The 21,859-nt window shown below is 45.3% G+C and overlaps 3 non-coding genes across 3 annotated transcripts; 2 read left to right on the top strand and 1 right to left on the bottom strand.

Annotated features, from left to right (window-relative positions):
* Window positions 1–4,314: 4,314 nt before the first annotated feature.
* TRNAA-UGC (transfer RNA alanine (anticodon UGC)) lies at window positions 4,315–4,386 on the bottom strand. Its single transcript has one exon. It is a non-coding gene; the product is annotated as a tRNA-Ala (tRNA).
* Window positions 4,387–4,970: 584 nt separating this feature from the next.
* Window positions 4,971–5,042, top strand: TRNAA-CGC (transfer RNA alanine (anticodon CGC)). Its single transcript has one exon. It is a non-coding gene; the product is annotated as a tRNA-Ala (tRNA).
* Window positions 5,043–5,605: 563 nt separating this feature from the next.
* TRNAA-CGC (transfer RNA alanine (anticodon CGC)) lies at window positions 5,606–5,677 on the top strand. The gene has a single exon. It is a non-coding gene; the product is annotated as a tRNA-Ala (tRNA).
* Window positions 5,678–21,859: the final 16,182 nt, after the last annotated feature.

The raw sequence follows: 21,859 nt of genomic DNA, 5'->3' as shown, positions 1-21,859 counted from the left end.
CTTACTGATCTTTGATCAGGGCCCAGTAATATCGGAGCCACCTGAGAACTTAGTTCTCTAATATTTCATCAGCTCCGCCTTGGTAACTAAGCCATGAGCGCCCGAGAGCTGCGTCAGCTGATAGCTGACAATGATACATGGCTGCGCCGACCGGAGAATCAAGGTAAGTGAATTGTTCAGGAAGAGAGAGACAATATTCCCCCCACCCTAGAGGAGATTTCCTGGGAGGAGTTATCCCTGGGGTCTGCTGAGCAATGTTTCAGGGTAAACAGCACATTTTCCATTCCTAGTCGTTTGGGGTGGGTTTTACTTTCCTCCGAATTCCACCCCTGCCCATGATAGAAAACAGAAGTTCTTTATTCAGGCAATTTGACAAACTGGGCCCCATAATCACAAAACAATAACCTGTCTAAAACATAACTGTTATTCCCAATAAATCAATAAAAGAAATCCCAACAACGTTAAACCCCCCACTCTAAGGGTATGTTCACACGGAGGAAAAGGTCACGGAACATTCCGCAACAGGAAAAGACAAAAGGATATATCCAGCACTCGGAATCCGGCCTAATAAAAATAAACTTAACTTTTATTAAGAATTGGTCATTCTTCCATTAAAAAATTTTGATCATACGAGGGGTAAGCTAATGTCCCTTGTATGATCATAATTTTTTAATGGAAGAATGACCATTTCTTAATAAAAGTTAAGTTTTATTTTTATTAGGCCGGATTCCGAGTGCTGGATATATCCTTTTGTCTTTTCCTGTTGCTGCATTTTGGCTTAGCCGAGAGAGCCATTATCCGTGCACCGATCTTTTGGAATCCTGCTACAACGCTGACGGCTCTGACACGTGAGTAGTGCACTTCTAAATTATTATCATTTTTTCTATATTAAGAGCTGTGACCTTCATATCTTTTTCACGGAACATTCCATTTGAACATTCCGCAACGAAATGCCGATGCAGCATCAGCTTTCTATCGCGGCAACCCACTCCTGTGTAGGCCCGAATAAATGGTCAAGCCATGGAATTCACGGCTGATTCTGCGCAGATAGGGCATGTCGCTTCTTTTTTCCACTACTAGCTAGCGTTCGGTCCAGTTTCTTCATATCTCCCATCCCTGGTACCGTAGCTCTTTACAGTCAGAAGGGCGTTCCTGACAGTCACTCAGGTACATCCTTCTCCGCAGCAGTGCCTATTGCGCTGTACTGGGTGAGCTGGGAGGAACGCCCCCTCCCACCAGATAATATTTGTCTATGGACAAGCACTGTCAGCTTTCCAGCAGTATATAGAACTGCCTGTGCCCAAATCGGTGAAACGTCCTCTTTAAAAGGGGCATCCTGAAGGGGGGCAGTTCCTCCGTATACAGAGTAACTGTTCAAGCATACATCAATATGATCAGCAAAGTGAGTTTTTGCTGAATAGATTTCTGGCGAGAGGTTACCCTCTTTGAACGGGCACCAGAACAAACAAGGCTAACCCCGAGAGAAACTGCCGCTATTATTATACCCTGGGGTCTTTTCAGACCCCGGAGTATAATAATCAGAGACTCAGGGGAGGTGAAGAAGCATAATAAATAGTGTAACTCACCTCTCTGGGATCCATTGTTACTCCTAGCACAGGCTTCAGGAATTTAGGGCAATGTCCCAGACGTGACGTCCCCACGTGACATCTGGGACATTACTGTTCAGATCTGTTTTCAGGGCATCCTGTCTTGGGCTGGTTAAGAGAAAAAATAAGGAAAAAAATAAACTGGTAAAATTGCCGCCCCTTTGAAAGTGCTGCCTGAGGCGGCAGCGTGACCTCGCCTCAGAGGCGCGGCCCTGGTTGGGGGAAAGCTAGCGCTCACCTGTGTGGAGAGGGAACTTATGGGCTTTAATCCTTGGTGGCCAGCGCACATACAAGTCTATGACAGGGAGAGGCTGTTGCTTGTGTTTCCAGTTAATTTAGGGAACTAACAGCCCATTGGGGTTAGTGTTTACTGGGGAGAGTGCCTTCTATGCCTCCCTGTTGTTCTTAATGCCATATGCTATGGACATGCATTAATCCCCGCAATTATCAGGTTGGGCAATTATATCTCCCAAAGATCTTTGTTTGGCATTAGATTAGGCTTCTAATAATCTCTATAAATCATTATTGTTTTGGTCCCTGTATGATTACTATACACTATGAGCAACGGGACCGTTAGGGCTAGTTCACACGGGGGGCAATGAGGCAGATTTTGACAGCAGATTTTGCCTCAAAACCTGCCTCCATACAATGGTGGTCTATGGAGACTGCTAGCTTTCGTTTTTCTGCTAGCAGTTTTTGCTGCATGACCTTTCTTCAGGCGGATTCCACCTGAGGAAAGCAATAGAAGTGAATGGGAGGCGAAAAACCTCTAGCATTTTTTTTTGCAAAACAAAATCCAGACCAAAAACGCCTAGCATTTTTTTTTTTTTTTTTTTACAGTCTATTCACTTGAGGAAGCGTTTTTTTTCGGGACCAAAATAAGCCAGGCGGTTTTTACGTGTGAACTAGCCCTTGGCATTGGGGATTTAACATTGCTGGGAGTTCTTTTATTTATTTATTGGGAATAAAAAAAAAATTTCAGACGACTTATTGTTTTGTGATTATGGGGCCCAGTTTGTCCAATATTAGTTGATGGCGTCCCTTCATCCAGTGAATGATATATATCTTTATTCAGGTTACTGTTAAACTTAACTATACTGGGGTCTCTTCTCCTCAAAACCCTTAGCAATAACAGGATCCATTCCTATGGGCTAAATGTGTTACCTTTATATATTTACAGGTCAGGCAGCAATTGTCCATAGACTGAGGTCATCCCTAGGACATCGTGGAGAACCTTCTACTGGACATCAAAGAAGCAGGAATCCTTTCATTGCGAGGACAGGGAGACGCGACAGAGCTCCTCCACAGCACAGAGGACTAGAAGAGAGCAGGGAAAGAAGCCGCTCTCCATTAAGACCCGCCCCTGCAGAGCCCTCCAGAATAATAGGAGAGAGTAGCAGTGATAACAACCATCCAGCAAGTGGATCCACAGCTGACACCACTGAATTTCAATGGCCAAATCCGGTTCCTGCAGAGCCCTCCAGAATAATAGGAGAGAGTAGCAGTGATAGCAGCCGACCAGCAAGTGGATCCACAGCTGATACCACTGAATTTCAACGGCCAAATCCGGTTCCACCCACTGAGGATCCAATTCCAAGCAGATCTCCTGTATACTCCTACCCTGCAACCCGTGCATTCAGTAGATTCATTCATCTGCTGGACATGGGTGGGATGACCCCAACGTCACCGGCAATGCCACAGGGGCAACCACTTGAACCACATGCACAATATCTACTTTGGCACGAGAGACGGCAGGAGAGACGGCAGCGTCCGCCCAGCAGGAGAACTCTGCAAATTCAGAACTTACCCACTAGAGAGGTAATACCTCAGGAGGAGGCCCAGTCATGTGTAATCTGCATGACTGAATATGACATCGGAGAGCAAGTCACAGAGCTTCCCTGTACTCATAACTTTCATCAGGGTTGCATCTCGACCTGGCTCCGCTCTCACTCTCAGTGCCCCCTGTGCCGTACCCACTGCTTCCAATGAAGCCCCATGAAGGGCTATGAACAGAGAAATCCCAAAATATTGGAAGGTAAGCCATCTATATTTCATCTTTTCCCTCCGCCCTATCAGATGTATGTGACATGTAACATAGAAATAATAACATTTTATCTTTTTCTATCCAGAAAGAATATCCAAGCCTGGAAAAAGAACAGCCTGAACTACAATCCGTTACAGGACACGGCAGCTCCAGACCCGGATGGTGCCATATACTTTATTCCATGGCAAATTCTTCCTAAAAAAAAAAAAATGTAAATAAATAAAAAAAAAAAAAAAAAAAAAAAAAGATTGTGTAAATTGTATTTCTTTTTTTACTGTATATAATAATATTTTGTGATCTAAGAGCCTATAATGATAAGTAAGACAGAGGTAGCAGTTACACCAAATACACGACCGCACCAACAAATGCTCCAATATATGGCAGATATATGTAAATGTGTATATTGTGTAATGAGGAGATCATAGCTCCAGGGGCTGCGGGGACGGCAGATATACATGGGCCTAAGTGCACAAGGAGGCTCAAGGCCCCTCTGTTATTCTCCAACTCTCTCAAAACATCTGGGAGGGGCCCCTGGATATGATAAGGTGGTATAGGTGAACTGTCTGGCGGTATTATATGAGCAGGGAATACAGGGCCGCATTAAATATAGGGCATATGGTGCACTCCTATCTTTTTTTATTGATTATTATGTAACACAAAACATCGAGATGCCGGGGATTGAACCCAGGGCCTCATACATGCAAAGCATGCGCTCTACCAGTGAGCTACATCCCCTCATACACAGTGTGAAAACGCTCATATTTCTGAGACTACATACCACCTATATGGCAGTATTACATTGGTATTATTATTATTATGGGCAGGTATATGGCACTTATATATGCTGGTACTATTCTGTCTACATTTCAGGTCTGTTATCAGGGGTTGTAACTAGCAAAGACTGGGCCCCATAGTAAACACTGACTGGGCCCCCACAGCACCTACGGGGTATAGTGCACATAGAACATATAGGGGGTTAAAAAGGGTCTCAGACCCCACAACATTGTATATTCATGATCTTTTCTTAGGACAGAACATCAATATTTTAGTCTCTGAAAAATGACATGAAAGTGTTTTTTTACGTGTACTGCGTGGTAGCACTACTAATGTGTATAGTATGGGAGTATTATCCGTGTGCACTATATGGTGGTATTATTGTTTTGCACAGTGTGGCAGTATCATTTATATGCACTCTATGTTTTTACTATTTATTAGTATGACAGTGTTATTTCGGTGTGCTGTATGTGGGCGCTGTATGGCTACATTATATCTATATGGCGGTATTATTATTATTGGAGTATTTTCAGAAGTTTCCCATAGGGGATGTAGCTCAGTGGTAGAGCGCATGCTTCGCATGTATGAGGCCCCGGGTTCAATCCCCGGCATCTCCATGTTTTGTACAGGTTTATCTAAATACAATAAAAATGCTAAAATTTAGAGCTCAGGTGTCTGGATGATCCTCAAACTACTGGATTTTGTCAAAAAATAAGCTTCAAAATAAAAAGATTGTATCGTTCACCATCATATAATGTGGAAACATAAGCGCATGGTGGACAGTAGGGGACAGTCAACTGAAACACAAAAACATCCATGTACGCACTTCAACTTGTTGAAACACAAGTGTTTTTTTACGTGTACTGCGTGGTAGCACTACTAATGTGTATAGTATGGGAGTATTATCCGTGTGCACTATATGGTGGTATTATTGTTTTGCACAGTGTGACAGTATCATTTATATGCACTCTATGTTTTTAGTATTTATTTGTACGACAGTGTTATTTCGGTGTACTGTATGTGGGCGCTGTATGGCTACATTATATCTATATGGCGGTATTATTATTATTATATATTTCCACTTTACTAATCACATAATGATATCCAGTAGTATCAGCACAATAGGGCTACACGTAGTATATTGTCTCAGGAATTGGAGTATTTGAAGAGGTTTCCTGTAGGGGATGTAGCTCAGTGGTAGAGCGCATGCTTCGCATGTTTGAGGCCCCGGGTTCAATCCCCGGCATCTCCATGTTTTGTCTTACATAATAATTTGTTCAACTTTAAGCAGAAATATCTGGATGTGATCCAAGAAACTGTAATATCTGATAAAGCAAGTATCAAAATATCCTTCACTGTCATGTGCAGTATTCCTAAAGATGTATACATAATGTGGCCAGTAGGTGGCAGTGCGCTCATACACAGAAACATCCAGGTATCTCCATGTTATGTGATAAACAACTACAAAAACATCAAAGATCAATAAAACTGATAAATGTGCAGGAATCCACAAGATGTCTGTCTGGACGTAACACAAAGGACGGATTCAACTATCAAAATGTCATCCTGCATTTACGAATCCCCAGTACAGTCAGTGATGGACACTAGGGGGCATTATAGTCAGCACAATACACTGCCTGTGGTATAATGAACAGGCATTTTTTATTTATATAGGGCCCATCATATTCCTCCATATAACATTGACAGCCCTGCTGCCTCCACTTCTGCTTCAGCCCTCCAGGGGACCCCGTCTGCCCCACATGATGTCAATGTTTCCTATTGGGCCCAGTCTTTACCAGTTCTGTCCATGGTTACAGACCTAAAATGTAGACAGAATTTTTTTCTGCCCTTTTGTATTTGGAGATGCTGGATCTGTGTATGTAGATATAGATATATCTGAAGACGGATACTGAGTGCGACATCTATAAAATAATACCGCCAATATAATAGAATAAATTAATCGAAAGTTACAGAAGGAGACGTAACAAGGAAATCCAGTATAAAATAACACGTGTCAGACATCTTGCACCGAGCCCCGGTCTACAAGGATCTGTGCCCAATATGTCCATATAGAAGCTGATCTCATCCTTGTGTGTTTCTGTTTATGAGCAGACCTACTGGACACTTTATGCCTATATCTCTACAATCTAGTGTATGGTGTGAAGGATATTTTGATACTTGGTTTATCAGTTAATACAGTTTCTTGGATCACATCCGGATATTTCTGCTCTGAAGTTGAGCAAATTTATCTTTTTTTACTGCCTATGTAGGCACACACTCTCCCTGATGTGGACGAGTGTCCCCAAACCCTGGTCTATAGTCTCTCACTCTGCCAATCAGTATCCCTACGCTATGCTGAGGATGGCCCAATAGGCCGAAACAGCGCTGTCCATAGCTGGGAATCTGTTCCTTTTGAGACAGAAATACTGATTTGGCAATTAAATCCACATGATGATTAAAAGACTTTATAACTGAGTCATTCATGATGTTAAGGATGCTGCCCTCTATAGGGTGGTGTACAAAGTGCACTCTGTTCTCCTAATTCCATCCAGGAGAATAGATTTGCATATTTTTTACCCAACTTCCTTTGGGATCTCAGAGGAGGTGGCCTCAGTGCCGAGAAACACATCTGAGTCCCCTTAGCAATATGCATTAAGAGAACCGTGAAGCAACCAAGTGTAGTCAGCTAGCATAGCATCGAGCATGGCTAAATGCAGAGAAAGACGTTGTACCACTTTCAGTGATGGTAACTTCAGTGCTGCAGTTGGCAATGGACGGTGTAACGGGATTAGCTGAAGGATCGCTGTCTTGACCACTTTTTGGCACAAAATGAAAGTCCAATCAAGCCAAGTATGGTGCAAGGATATGATGCAAGGACACCTACACATCTGTCTCTGACACATTGGGGAGTTGACGCTGATTCGCCCTTTTGGCCTGCACCATCATGCGCTTCTTCCCAGCCACTCCCCATCTCCCAGGCGTTTCATTGCAGGCAGAAGTACAGTGCAAGCCACCCACATGCCCAAGCCTTTAATGGCGTCATCAAAAAACTGCAGGCCCTGGAGATGTTGACGTTTATGCTTCTGGATACCCAGGCCTTCCGTCACCAGATGGCAGCTGGGGCACCTCCCTATGCATGGCCTAGCCATTACTACTTCTCTTGGTTTGCTATCCCTGCTTTGCGCCTGCACGTGTCCCATAACATCAGTCGGGCCCAGAGCTCCGCGCTTTGCTGCAAGGTCCACTTGACCACCGATGCATGGACAAGCGCCTGTGGTCAGGGATGCTGCTTATCTTTAATGACAGGAAGGGTGAATGTAGGGGAGTCTGGGTGTGCAAACTGGGGTGGCCTATCTCCTCTCCCAGCCCAAAATTCATGCCACAGGTTATCTGAAAGCCTACTGCGCTGCAACCTCCACCCCAGCTACAAGCTGGAAACGCTGTAACACTGGCGTGGGGAGATGTCAGCAGGACATGCTGAAGCTCATCAGCTTGGGGGACAGACAGCACACTGCCTCCAAGGTCAGGGATGCCATCCTGGCTGAGATGGCAATGTGTTTTTCCCTGCTGCACCTAGGGCCAGGCATTTTTGCGTACAGTGGGGCAAAAAAGTATTTAGTCAGTCACCAATAGTGCAAGTTCCACCACTTAAAAAGATGAGAGGCGTCTGTAATTTACATCATAGGTAGACCTCAACTATGAGAGACAAAATGAGAAAACAAATCCAGAAAATCACATTGTCTGATTTTGTAAGAATTTATTTGCAAATTATGGTGGAAAATAAGTATTTGGTCATCTACAAACAATCAAGATTTCTGGCTCTCACAGACCTGTAACTTCTTCTTTAAGAGTCTCCTCTTTCCTCCACTCATTACCTGTAGTAATGGCACCTGTTTAAACTTGTTATCAGTATAAAAAGACACCTGTGCACACCCTCAAACAGTCAGACTCCAAACTCCACTATGTTGAAGACCAAAGAGCTGTTAAAGGACACCAGAAACAAAATTGTAGCCCTGCACCAGGCTGGGAACACTGAATCTGCAATAGGCAACCAGCTTGGATTGAAGAAATCAACTGTGGGAGCAATAATTAGAAAATGGAAGACATACAAGACCACTGATAATCTCCCTCGATCTGGGGCTCCACGCAAAATCTCACCCCGTGGGGTCAAAATGATCACAAGAACGGTGTGCAAAAATCCCAGAACCACGCGGGGGGACCTAGTGAATGAACTGCAGAGAGCTGGGACCAATGTAACAAAGCCTACCATCAGTAACACACTACGCCGCCAGGGACTCAGATCCTGCAGTGCCAGACGTGTCCCACTGCTTAAGCCAGTACATGTCCGGGCCCGTCTGAAGTTTGCTAGAGAGCATTTGGATGATCCAAAAGAGTATTGGGAGAATGTCCTATGGTCTGATGAAACCAAACTGGAACTGTTTGGTAGAAACACAACTTTTCGTGTTTGGAGGAAAAATAATACTGAGTTGCATCCATCAAACACCATACCTACTGTAAAGCATGGGGGTGGAAACATCATGCTTTGGGGCTGTTCTCTGCAAAGGGGCCAGGACGACTGATCCGGGTACATGAAAGAATGAATGGGGCCATGTACCGTGAGATTTTGAGTGCAAACCTCCTTCCATCAGCAAGGGCATTGAAGATGAAATGTGGCTGGGTCTTTCAACATGACAATGATCCAAAGCACACTGCCAGGGCAACGAAGGAGTGGCTTTTTAAGAAGTATTTCAAGGTCCTGGAGTGGCCTAGCCAGTCTCCAGATCTCAACCCTATAGAAAACCTTTGGAGGGAGTTGAAAATCCGTGTTGCCAAGTGACAGCCCCAAAACATCACTGCTCTAGAGGAGATCTGCATGGAGGAATGGGCCAACATAGCAACAACAGTGTGTGCCAACCTTGTGAAGACTTACAGAAAACGTTTGACCTCTCTCATTGCCAACAAAGGATATATAACAAAGTATTAAGATGAAATTTTGTTACTGACCAAATACGTACTTATTTTCCACCATAAGTTGAAAATAAATTATTACAAAATCAGACAATGTGATTTTCTGGATTTGTATTCTCATTTTGTCTCTCATAGTTGAGGTCTACCTATGATGTAAATTACAGACGCCTCTCATCTTTTTAAGTGATGGAACTTGCACTATTGGTGAATGACTAAATACTTTTTTGCCCCACTGTATGTGATAATGGCCGGAACCTTGTAGCAGATCTGGAGCTTGCCAGACTCAAACACGGTCCACACATGGCCCACGTTTTCAACTTGTTGGTGCAAAGGTTCTTTGAAACCTACACCATTGTGCCTGATATACTGGTCAAAGTGCGGCCATTTTCGTAAGTGAGAAGTAGCCTCTACTAGGCAGAAAACATTCATAGCTCACTCCTGTCATCTTCGCACGTTGGCTGGTGGAGGAAGACGAGGGGGATGAAGTGGCATTTCATGTCACTGTCCCACACAAGGCTTGAGGGTGCACTTTAGTGCATCCCATTGCTTCAGCACGGATGGTGTGAAGGGGAGTGAAAAAGGGAGGAAATAGAGAGTGACCCTTACAGTTGGGGGTAGCAAAGTCATGCCAAGTAACACACTGGCACACATGGCTGATTTCATGTTGGGTTGCATTTCAAGAGACAAAGGCATAGTTCACATCATGGAGAGCAAACAATACTGGATTGAAAAAAAAAATTGGATTGAGCTGATATAGCGTGACTGAATTTCTGGGTCTCCCACAAAGGTTTTGGGGTACACACCCTGAATATCTGAATTGAGCGTACATAGCCTGAACTAATTGCTCTGTATCCTTGTTTTGGGGTTACACAGCCTGAAAAGCTGCTTAGCACGTATGTAGCAAGAAGTAACTGCTGTGGATTGCTGCTATGTTTCAGGCCCCCCCAAAATTCAAGGCTTTTTCCAGCTATATGAACTTGTAATTGCTGTGGAATGATGCAATGTTTCAGGCCCCCAAAAAAAATTCAAGGCTTTTTCCAGCTTTATGAACTTGTAATTGCTGTGGATTGCTGCTATGATTCAGGCCCCCCCCAAAAAAAATAAAAAAATTCAGGGCTTTTTTCATCTCTATATGAATTAGTCACTGCTATGGATTCCGGCTATTCTGTGTGCGGACAACTAAAAATGAAAGCTGTTTCTCCGCTATATATGAAGTTGTATCTGTTGTGTATCCCTGTTTTCCACCGTCCAGGGAAAGCTGGACTGATGTCCCTACAGTGTATAGCTCTGAGAAGAGCTGTTGGCTTTCTTCATTACTTCTTCCCTGCCTATCTGAAGCTAATTGCTATCTAGCCCTCATCAGATATGTTTCTCTCCATATATCTGACGGCAAAAATGTCGAATAGGGCGGCGGCCATTCTTATGAATGGGAGGGCACATGTTTTCGGCAGACAATGGGTGTTTTCTATTTTTTTCACTGCCTCCATTGTCGTAGTTTCTGTCCCACCTCCCCTGCACAGTTATCGGTGCAAAAAACACGCCAGGGAAAGTGGGAGGGGATACAAATTTTTACTGCGTATGCGGCCTGGTATTCGATTGTTAAAGAATACATCGAACGCCATGATATTCGATCGAAGAATTATTCGATCGAACGGCGTTTGCTCATCTCTAATCTTCAGGAAAAGTTTCGAAGCTTACCAACAGTGACTATTTGCATGAAAGAACTCATAACGTTCATAGATAACTGATTACAGCATAAACAGATTCAACAGTCGCTTAAAACATTTGAATAATCGATCCGCCATTGCAAACTCACCTTGATTCAGCATCGCAGGAAATTACAGAAGTTGGTGTACGGTTCTTTTGCAAAGTTCTAAAGAGTTTTCAAACGATGAAGCCAAATTTGCAAATTTTGTAGAATTCCGTAATCGAAACATGCAATGGCGATCACTCAAAAGCTTACGACAGTTCTGTTAACTTGTGTAACTGCAGTTTCCGGCTACAATATTGTGTTCCATGCAGACACATGCTTTTAATGAGAGAAACCGAATCAATCCCTTTGTATGATAGGAACTGCTTCCACAAAAAATACTGGGAAAATTTGCAAATTGAGCCTAGTTTTGAAAAAACAGAATTTGATTTACATTGTGCTGTGGAAGAACAAGAGACTATTGACGAAGAACCACTCAGTAGTACTGCTAAGTACAATCTGGCGTTCCAATCCCTAACTCAGTTGGCAGATATTTTATCTAATCATGGAACTTCAACCTTTCTAAACTACTTGGAAGAAATCAAGGTTATCCAAAACAATGCCAGATGAGGTTCTTCGTTATTACAACCCAGCTTGTCATATAACCAGTCTGTACATCAAGATGTTGCAGGTGCTGGGACTTCAAATGTTCCGGATATAGTTGATAGAAATACACCATCTTCTACAAGCTGCAAATCTTCATCTGCACGTCCGCAGGTAGTTGTGCCTTTTCAGGCTATAGGCAAAGATATGCATTTCAAATCTAAAATTAGAGTAAAAGGTCGTCCTAAGAAAAAGACCAAACAATTAACATTCAACAAGAAGGAAATTGACCATACACCTAAAAATTCTTCAAACAAACGCCCCTAGGAAGGTAACAAAGTGCAGAAGGTATCCACAAAGAGGAGAAAAAGGGAAACAACCAAAACACAAAAAAAATTGCAAGGAAATGGAGAAATGTCTGATTTGCCACTTTGATTTGGGGAAAAAGTCTAAAAAATTGACAACTTGTTTTTCTTGTTGTTCCACACTACATGAAGATTGTTATAGAGTGGATGGATGTCCGCAGTGCGAGGAAGATTAGCCATTGTAACATAAATGTCCTAATAAAGTGAAAATTTACTGGGATAAATATGATACATCTGCAGTTCATTTAAGTTTATAGGCACGGTTCACGGATGGTACCTAAAAATAGCCAGGAGTTCATAGGTACGGTACCTAGAAATAGCCACATCCAGATTTTAATTCAAATTATTATTCGTTCCAGTTTCTTCATATCTCCCATCACTACCTTGTTCAGAAAAGAAACTGCCACCCCCCAGACCCTTAAAGAGGACCTTTCACTGATTTGGGCGTAGGCAGTTCTATATACTGCTGGAACGCTGACAATGATCTGAATTCAGCGCACTGTCGGCTTTCCCAATCTGTGCCCCGGGTAAAGAACTATCGGCCCTGGTACCGTAGCTCTTTACAGTCAGAAGGGCGTTCCTGACAGTCACTCAGGTACATCCTTCTCCGCAGCAGTGCCTATTGCGCTGTACTGGGTGAGCTGGGAGGAACGCCCCCTCACACCAGATAATATTTGTCTATGGACAAGCACTGTCAGCTTTCCAGCAGTATATAGAACTGCCTGCGCCCAAATCGGTGAAACGTCCTCTTTAAAAGGGGCATCCTGAAGGGGGGCAGTTCCTCTGTATACAGAGTAACTGTTCAAGCATACATCAATATGATCAGCCAAGTGAGTTTTTGCTGAATAGATTTCTGGCGAGAGGTTACCCTCTTTGAACGGGCACCGGAACAAACAAGGCTAACCCCGAGAGAAACTGCCGCTATTATTATACCCTGGGGTCTTTTCAGACCCCGGAGTATAATAATCAGAGACTCAGGGGAGGTGAAGAAGCATAATAAATAGTGTAACTCACCTCTCCGGGATCCATTGTTACTCCTAGCACAGCCTTCAGGAATTTATGGCAATGTCCCAGACGTGACGTCCCCACGTGACATCTGGGACATTACTGCTCAGATCTGTTTTCAGGGCATCCTGTCTTGGGCTGGTTAAGAGAAAAAATAAGGAAAAAAATAAACTGGTAAAATTGCCGCCCCTTTGAAAGTGCTGCCTGAGGCGGCTGCGTGACCTCGCCTCAGAGGCGCGGCCCTGGTTGGGGGAAAGCTAGCGCTCACCTGTGTGGAGAGAGAACTTATGGGCTTTAATCCTTGGTGGCCAGCGCACATACAAGTCTATGACAGGGAGAGGCTGTTGCTTGTGTTTCCAGTTAATTTAGGGAACTAACAGCCCATTGGGGTTAGTGTTTACTGGGGAGAGTGCCTTCTATGCCTCCCTGTTGTTCTTAATGGCATATGCTATGGACATGCATTAATCCCCGCAATTATCAGGTTTGGCAATTATATCTCCCAAAGATCTTTGTTTGGCATTAGATTAGGCTTCTAATAATCTCTATAAATCCCCATTAGATTATTATTGTTTTGGTCCCTGTATGATTACTATACACTATGAGCAGCGGAACTGTTAGGGCTAGTTCACACGGGGGGCAATGAGGCAGATTTTGACTGCAGATTTCGCCTCAAAACCTGCCTCCATACAATGGTGGTCTATGGAGACTGCTAGCTTTCATTTTTCTGCTAGCAGTTTTTTGCTGCTAGCGGAAAAAAGAAGTGGCATGACCTTTCTTCAGGCAGATTCCACCTGAGGAAAGCAATAGAAGTGAATGGGGGGCGAAAAACGTCTAGCATTTTTTTTTCAAAAAGAAATCCAGAACGAAAACGTCTAGCGTTTTTTTTTTTTTTTTTTTACATTCTAATTACTATAGGGGAGGGGAAAACCGCCTGTCATTTTCAGAAAAAACTGCTCCAAAAAACGCCTCAAGGTAAAAAAAAAACCGCTTCCTAATTAGGAAGCGTTATTTTTCGGGACCAAAATAAGCCAGGCGGTTTTTACGTGTGAACTAGCCCTTAGCATTGGGGATTTAACATTGCTGGGAGTTCTTTTATTTATTTATTGGGAATAAAAAAAAAAAAATTCAGACGACTTATTGTTTTGTGATTATGGGGCCCAGTTTGTCCAATATTAGTTGATGGCGTCCCTTCATCCAGTGAATGATATATATCTTTATTCAGGTTACTGTTAAACTTAACTATACTGGGGTCTCTTCTCCTCAAAACCCTTAGCAATAACAGGATCCATTCCCATGGGCTAAATGTGTTACCTTTATATATTTACAGGTCAGGCAGCAATTGTCCATAGACTGAGGTCATCCCAAGGACATCGTGGAGAACCTTCTACTGGACATCAAAGAAGCAGGAATCCTATCACTGCGAGGACAGGGAGACGCGACAGAGCTCCTCCACAGCACAGAGGACTAGAAGAGAGCAGGGAAAGAAGCCGCTCTCCATTAAGACCCGCCCCTGCAGAGCCCTCCAGAATAATAGGAGAGAGTAGCAGTGATAGCAGCCGTCCAGCAAGTGGATCCACAGCTGACACCACTGATTTTCAACGGCCAAATCCGGTTCCACCCCCTGAGGATCCAATTCCAAGCAGATCTCCTGTATACTCCTACCCTGCAACCCGTGCATTCAGTAGATTCATTCAGCTGCTGGACATGGGTGGGATGACCCCAACGTCACCGGCAATGCCACAGGGGCAATCACTTGAACCACATGCACAATATCTACTTTGGCACGAGAGACGGCGGGAGAGACGGCAGCGTCCGCCCAGCAGGAGAACTCTGCAAATTCAGAACTTACCCACTAGAGAGGTAATACCTCAGGAGGAGGCCCAGTCATGTGTAATCTGCATGACTGAATATGAGATCGGAGAGCAAGTCACAGAGCTTCCCTGTACTCATAACTTTCATCAGGGTTGCATCTCGACCTGGCTCCGCTCTCACTCTCAGTGCCCCCTGTGCCGTAACCACTGCTTCCAATGAAGCCCCATGAAGGGCTATGAACAGAGACATCCCAAAATAATGGAAGGTAAGCCATCTATATTTCATCTTTTCCCTCCGCCCTATCAGATGTATGTGACATGTAACATAGAAATAGAGATGAGCGAACACTAAAATGTTCGAGGTTCGAAATTCGATTCGAACAGCCGCTCACTGTTCGAGTGTTCGAATGGGTTTCGAACCCCATTATAGTCTATGGGGAACATAAACTCGTTAAGGGGGAAACCCAAATTCGTGTCTGGAGGGTCACCAAGTCCACTATGACACCCCAGGAAATGATACCAACACCCTGGAATGACACTGGGACAGCAGGGGAAGCATGTCTGGGGGCATAAAAGTCACTTTATTTCATGGAAATCCCTGTCAGTTTGCGATTTTCGCAAGCTAACTTTTCCCCATAGAAATGCATTGGCCAGTGCTGATTGGCCAGAGTACGGAACTCGACCAATCAGCGCTGGCTCTGCTGGAGGAGGCGGAGTCTAAGATAACTCCACACCAGTCTCCATTCAGGTCCGACCTTAGACTCCGCCTCCTCCGGCAGAGCCAGCGCTGATTGGCCGAAGGCTGGCCAATGCATTCCTATGCGAATGCAGACTTAGCAGTGCTGAGTCAGTTTTGCTCAACTACACATCTGATGCACACTCGGCACTGCTACATCAGATGTAGCAATCTGATGTAGCAGAGCCGAGGGTGCACTAGAACCCCTGTGCAAACTCAGTTCACGCTAATAGAATGCATTGGCCAGCGCTGATTGGCCAATGCATTCTATTAGCCCGATGAAGTAGAGCTGAATGTGTGTGCTAAGCACACACATTCAGCACTGCTTCATCAAGCCAATACAATGCATTAGCCAGTGCTGATTGGCCAGAGTACGGAATTCGGCCAATCAGCGCTGGCTCTGCTGGAGGAGGCGGAGTCTAAGATCGCTCCACACCAGTCTCCATTCAGGTCCGACCTTAGACTCCGCCTCCTCCGGCAGAGCCAGCGCTGATTGGCCGAAGGCTGGCCAATGCATTCCTATGCGAATGCAGACTTAGCAGTGCTGAGTCAGTTTTGCTCAACTACACATCTGATGCACACTCGGCACTGCTACATCAGATGTAGCAATCTGATGTAGCAGAGCCGAGGGTGCACTAGAACCCCTGTGCAAACTCAGTTCACGCTAATAGAATGCATTGGCCAGCGCTGATTGGCCAATGCATTCTATTAGCCCGATGAAGTAGAGCTGAATGTGTGTGCTAAGCACACACATTCAGCACTGCTTCATCAAGCCAATACAATGCATTAGCCAGTGCTGATTGGCCAGAGTACGGAATTCGGCCAATCAGCGCTGGCTCTGCTGGAGGAGGCGGAGTCTAAGATCGCTCCACACCAGTCTCCATTCAGGTCCGACCTTAGACTCCGCCTCCTCCGGCAGAGCCAGCGCTGATTGGCCGAAGGCTGGCCAATGCATTCCTATGCGAATGCAGACTTAGCAGTGCTGAGTCAGTTTTGCTCAACTACACATCTGATGCACACTCGGCACTGCTACATCAGATGTAGCAATCTGATGTAGCAGAGCCGAGGGTGCACTAGAACCCCTGTGCAAACTCAGTTCACGCTAATAGAATGCATTGGCCAGCGCTGATTGGCCAATGCATTCTATTAGCCCGATGAAGTAGAGCTGAATGTGTGTGCTAAGCACACACATTCAGCACTGCTTCATCAAGCCAATACAATGCATTAGCCAGTGCTGATTGGCCAGAGTACGGAATTCGGCCAATCAGCGCTGGCTCTGCTGGAGGAGGCGGAGTCTAAGATCGCTCCACACCAGTCTCCATTCAGGTCCGACCTTAGACTCCGCCTCCTCCGGCAGAGCCAGCGCTGATTGGCCGAAGGCTGGCCAATGCATTCCTATGCGAATGCAGACTTAGCAGTGCTGAGTCAGTTTTGCTCAACTACACATCTGATGCACACTCGGCACTGCTACATCAGATGTAGCAATCTGATGTAGCAGAGCCGAGGGTGCACTAGAACCCCTGTGCAAACTCAGTTCACGCTAATAGAATGCATTGGCCAGCGCTGATTGGCCAATGCATTCTATTAGCCCGATGAAGTAGAGCTGAATGTGTGTGCTAAGCACACACATTCAGCACCGCTTCATCAAGCCAATACAATGCATTAGCCAGTGCTGATTGGCCAGAGTACGGAATTCGGCCAATCAGCGCTGGCTCTGCTGGAGGAGGCGGAGTCTAAGGTCGGACCTGAATGGAGACTGGTGTGGAGCGATCTTAGACTCCGCCTCCTCCAGCAGAGCCAGCGCTGATTGGCCGAATTCCGTACTCTGGCCAATCAGCACTGGCTAATGCATTGTATTGGCTTGATGAAGCAGTGCTGAATGTGTGTGCTTAGCACACACATTCAGCTCTACTTCATCGGGCTAATAGAATGCATTGGCCAGCGCTGATTGGCCGAATTCCGTACTCTGGCCAATCAGCACTGGCTAATGCATTGTATTGGCTTGATGAAGCAGTGCTGAATGTGTGTGCTTAGCACACACATTCAGCTCTACTTCATCGGGCTAATAGAATGCATTGGCCAGCGCTGATTGGCCGAATTCCGTACTCTGGCCAATCAGCACTGGCTAATGCATTGTATTGGCTTGATGAAGCAGTGCTGAATGTGTGTGCTTAGCACACACATTCAGCTCTACTTCATCGGGCTAATAGAATGCATTGGCCAATCAGCGCTGGCCAATGCATTCTATTAGCGTGAACTGAGTTTGCACAGGGGTTCTAGTGCACCCTCGGCTCTGCTACATCAGATTGCTACATCTGATGTAGCAGTGCCGAGTGTGCATCAGATGTGTAGTTGAGCAAAACTGACTCAGCACTGCTAAGTCTCTGCATTCGCATAGGAATGCATTGGCCAGCCTTCGGCCAATCAGCGCTGGCTCTGCCGAAGGAGGCGGAGTCTAAGGTCGGACCTGAATGGAGACTGGTGTGGAGCGATCTTAGACTCCGCCTCCTCCAGCAGAGCCAGCGCTGATTGGTCGAGTTCCGTACTCTGGCCAATCAGCGCTGGCCAATGCATTCTATTAGCCCGATGAAGTAGAGCTGAATGTGTGTGCTTAGCACACACATTCAGCTCTACTTCATCAGGCTAATAGAATACATTGGCCAATCAGCGCTGGCCAATGCATTCTATTAGCTTGATGAAGCAGAGTGTGCACAAGGGTTCAAGCGCACCCTCGGCTCTGATGTAGCAGAGCTGAGGGTGCACAAGGGTTCAAGTGCACCCTCGGCTCTCCTACATCAGAGCCGAGGGTGCGCTTGAACCCTTGTGCAGCCTCGGCTCTGCTACATCAGAGCCGAGGGTGCGCTTGAACCCTTGTGCACACTCTGCTTCATCAAGCTAATAGAATGCATTGGCCAGCGCTGATTGGCCAGAGTACGGAATTCGGCCAATCAGCGCTGGCCAATGCATCCCTATGGGAAAAAGTTTATCTCACAAAAATCACAATTACACACCCGATAGAGCCCCAAAAAGTTATTTTTAATAACATTCCCCCCTAAATAAAGGTTATCCCTAGCTATCCCTGCCTGTACAGCTATCCCTGTCTCATAGTCACAAAGTTCACATTCTCATATGACCCGGATTTGAAATCCACTATTCGTCTAAAATGGAGGTCACCTGATTTCGGCAGCCAATGACTTTTTCCAATTTTTTTCAATGCCCCCGGTGTCGTAGTTCCTGTCCCACCTCCCCTGCGCTGTTATTGGTGCAAAAAAGGCGCCAGGGAAGGTGGGAGGGGAATCGAATTTTGGCGCACTTTACCACGTGGTGTTCGATTCGATTCGAACATGGCGAACACCCTGATATCCGATCGAACATGTGTTCGATAGAACACTGTTCGCTCATCTCTACATAGAAATAATAACATTTTATCTTTTTCTATCCAGAAAGAATATCCAAGCCTGGAAAAAGAACAGCCTGAACTACAATCCGTTACAGGACACGGCAGCTCCAGACCCGGATGGTGCCATATACTTTATTCCATGGCAAATTCTTCCTAAAAAAAAAATGTAAATTAAAAAAAAAAAAAAAAAAAAAAAAAAAAAGATTGTGTAAATTGTTTTTAGTTTTTTTTACTGTATATAATAATATTTTGTGATCTAGGAGCCTATAATGATAAGTAAGACAGAGGTAGCAGTTACACCAAATACACGACCGCACCAACAGATATACATGGGCCTAAGTGCACAAGGAGGCTCAAGGCCCCTCTGTTATTCTCCAACTCTCTCAAAAGATCTGGGAGGGGCCCTCAGAAAGGTTGACTGCCTGGACTCCCAGGGTGGACAAGTGTCCTCAGCCCAGCAGAATAACATAACATGAGCACTCTATGTGCCAGTCATATCAGAAAAGCAGTGTGACTGACACATTTAGCATTAATGTCACAATACACAATTCTGGACTCCTAAAAATCTGTTACAATCGTTCACCCCCTTCTGCTGCTCATACAGATGCTCCAGCATGTTTAAGGGGGAGTTTCATCAAATTGGAAGATGGCAGATAAGCCAGTCCAAGAGCAGATTATTTGTCACTGCTAGAGATGAGCAAACAGTAAAATATTCCATGTTCGTTATTCGTTACGAATAGCATCTCAATATTTGACTATTCGAACGAATATCGAACCCCATTATAGTCTATGGGAGAAAATGCTTCGTTTCAGGGGATCCCACCATTCGATGCCAACACGTCTGCAATGCAACTGGGACAGCAGGGGAAGCATGTCTGGGGACATCTAACACACCAAAGTCCCTCTATTACCCCACTATCACAGCCTAACAACTACACACTTTGCACATTCAAAAAAACCTCTATCAAAGTGGGAAAATATCTGGAAACCTTCTTTACTCCCCAAATGGATGGACACAAACCCCAATTTAAGCTCAACAAACAGTAACAACCACCCCTTTAAATCACGTTGCCCATGACAATCACAGATGGAATAGGCAATGGGAAATCCAACAGTACCCACCCTCAACTGTCATTGTGGATGTGTGTGTGTGTGTGTGTGTGTGTGTGTGTGTGTGTGTGTGTGTGGATGTGTGTGTGTGTGTGTGTGTGTGTGTGATGTGGTAAGACCTTTCAAAATTCACTTTTCTAGCCCTTAACATGAGCCCTTCCAAATTAGCTTACAGGTAGGGTTGAGCGATCGTGTTCGGAAAAGATCTGATTCCGATTGGCGATCGAGAAAATTTCACGATCGCCATCGGAATTCTGAACACGATCTATTTATGTGGGATCGAGATTGGTGATCTTTTCCCACAATGCTTTGCTTAGCCTTCACATTGAGTATATGCTGTATACTCAGTGTGAAGGCTCCGCTGCAGTTCCATAGGAATGAATGGAATCAGCCAGCACACAGCCTTAACCCCCTGCGCGCCGGCTGCCTCCATTCATTCGAATGTGAGGCTAAACTAAACATTTCTAGCAGCTACTTACCTCTAGAGATGGCTGCTCCGGTGCCCTCCTTCTTCTTGCCTCCCAGGTTAGTGTTTAAAGCACTAGGTAGGCGGGGCTTGTGGCTTAGGAGAGTGTGGACGGGTACAGGGCGGGGAGACGTGACGTCTCCCCTCCCAGTACACGCCCACACTCTCCTAACCCGCCCACACTCTCCTAACCTGGCAGGGAGGGGGCAGCGAAGGGAGAAGAGCAGCGTGGAGCGGCAGGGAGGCAAGTAACAAGGAAGGCACCGGACCAGCCATCTCTGGAGGTAAGTGGACACCAGGGTGGGCTAAGTAGCCAGAGGATTAAAAAAAAATCCTCTGGCTACTTTAGTGATTCACTAAAAAACACTTCTAGCGGTAATGGTCCTCTAATATGGGACTCTACATTACCTCTACAGGGTTCTGATCAGGTGTTAATAGTCCAAACAACATGCTCCAGTACTTTAGGTGTAGATCAGAAACCCCTTTCCTTTCCAACACCAGATTTAACAAAACTTCACCATCATCATCCTGCTGAGATGGAGCCACTAAACGAACCCTTGACTTCAAAGGCATGTCCTGGAGCTGCGACTGAGCCAAATCTAAACACAGAGTCCTTTGGAACTGAACAAAATTCAAAGTGTCCAAAGACTTTAGAGACTGTTGAAAGTAATGGGATCCAGAATGAGGAGTTCATCACAAGGCTGACAGACCCAACTCCACATGCTGCAGCACAAGCAACCAGCAGTCAGACTAAGATGGTCTCTTCTTCGAGCAAAACACAAGATTCTTTGGCAGCCTGCTTTGTCTCCCCGCCCAATATTCCTGGCAGGAGTGCTGAAACACCACTCTCTTCCTCCTCCGCCGTTGAATCGACCTCAGCTACTGGCATGGGGAGACGTCAGCAGGCCGCGCTGAAGCTCATCAGCTTGGGGGACAGACAGCACACTGCCTTCAAGGTCAGGGATGCCATCCTGGCTGAGATGGAAATGTGTTTTTCCCTGCTGCACCTGGGGCCAGGCATGTTTGTCATGTGTGATAATGGCAGGAACCTGGTAGCGGCTCTGGAGCTTGCCAGCCTCCAACACGTTCCATGCCTGGCCCACGTCTAACTTAGTGGTGCAATGTTTTTTGAAAACATACCCAAATGTACATGAGCTACTGGTGAAAGTGCAGCGCTTGTGCGCGCACTTTCGCAAGTGTACAGGAGCCGCTGCTAGCCTCCGAAGCCTCCAGCAACGCCTCCATCTGCCAGAATAGAGTGTTTGAGCAGCAGAGACCTT

The sequence above is a fragment of the Leptodactylus fuscus genome, chromosome 3, assembly GCF_031893055.1.
Source record: "Leptodactylus fuscus isolate aLepFus1 chromosome 3, aLepFus1.hap2, whole genome shotgun sequence".
Classification (NCBI taxonomy): domain Eukaryota; kingdom Metazoa; phylum Chordata; class Amphibia; order Anura; family Leptodactylidae; genus Leptodactylus; species Leptodactylus fuscus.
This window is presented reverse-complemented; position numbering and strand designations above follow the sequence as displayed.